The following is a 947-nucleotide window of genomic DNA, read 5'->3' on the forward strand; positions in this document are numbered from 1 at the left end:
AAGTAATTGGGGGTGGGGGTGGGGGCGGGTAATTTATTCCATTAAATTCTACTGTGTAGAACAGGTCACATATCCTACAGCTTTTTATTTATGATATTTCTGCTCAAAAAATTAGGTTGTATTAGCAATGAAAAGGGGAATGACAGGCTAAAAGGACCAAGTTTCCCTCTTCCATATAGAAAACTTCCATTCTGAGGACACCAGCAGTGACATTTTCTAATCCTGTGACTTTATGCTATTTAAATTCCAATCTTTAATCTTGGACAGAGAAAGAAATGAGAAAGACGGTAGAGCAAAAACAACAGCAAAAAAATACAGATCTGTTTGAAGATTTGCTGATATCTTGTTATCTAATGCTTAAATTTAGAATTTTCTTTCTTTTTTAAGAGGTTAAATCTGCTTTTCTTTTTCCATATTGCCATCAGCTCAGCAGTCATCTCTTCAGGCCAGGTGGCTACCAGTATGTGTTCAGAGAGTCATTTTGTACAAGCCTGCCCTTAGAGAGAATAATTTGTTTTTCCTGCTTGTAGACATTATCTTCTGGCAGCAGACTTTGCCTCCTCATTGCTTTCCTCATTTTCATTTGCTCAGCTTAACCTTTTACATTTTATGATTTCTGCCTATCCTATTGCTATACCTCAATCACATATATTGGAACTTCTTTATAACACCATCCTTGGGTTCCTTAAAATTCTAGAATTCATCATGCCTAACTCCTTCATTTTACAAACAAGGACACTAGAGTCTATGGAGGTTAAGTAACCTTCCCAACATCACGTGACCATTTAGTGATGTAGAGCCAGTATTGGAACCCAGCTCTCTTGACCATTGTCTAGCATCCTTCCCTCTGCAGAACATAGTTCTGTGTTATGAAATTTGCCCATCTTGTAAGTGGAAAACACCTCACTGTGACCTTTGGAATTTCATTAAGTAAATCCTCTTCAGAC

The 947-nt window shown here is 37.5% G+C and overlaps 1 protein-coding gene across 1 annotated transcript in view; it reads right to left on the minus strand.

The window, feature by feature from the left end:
- The window catches only part of LOC101352193 (EF-hand calcium-binding domain-containing protein 5-like), a gene marked incomplete at its 5' end in the record, with an annotated part of 45,450 nt that overhangs the window by 37,916 nt on the left and 6,587 nt on the right, over positions 1-947 (minus strand). The gene's annotated exons all lie outside the window — the stretch shown is intronic.

Source organism: Trichechus manatus, unplaced genomic scaffold (genome assembly GCF_000243295.1).
Source record: "Trichechus manatus latirostris isolate Lorelei unplaced genomic scaffold, TriManLat1.0 scaffold00040, whole genome shotgun sequence".
NCBI lineage: Eukaryota > Metazoa > Chordata > Mammalia > Sirenia > Trichechidae > Trichechus > Trichechus manatus.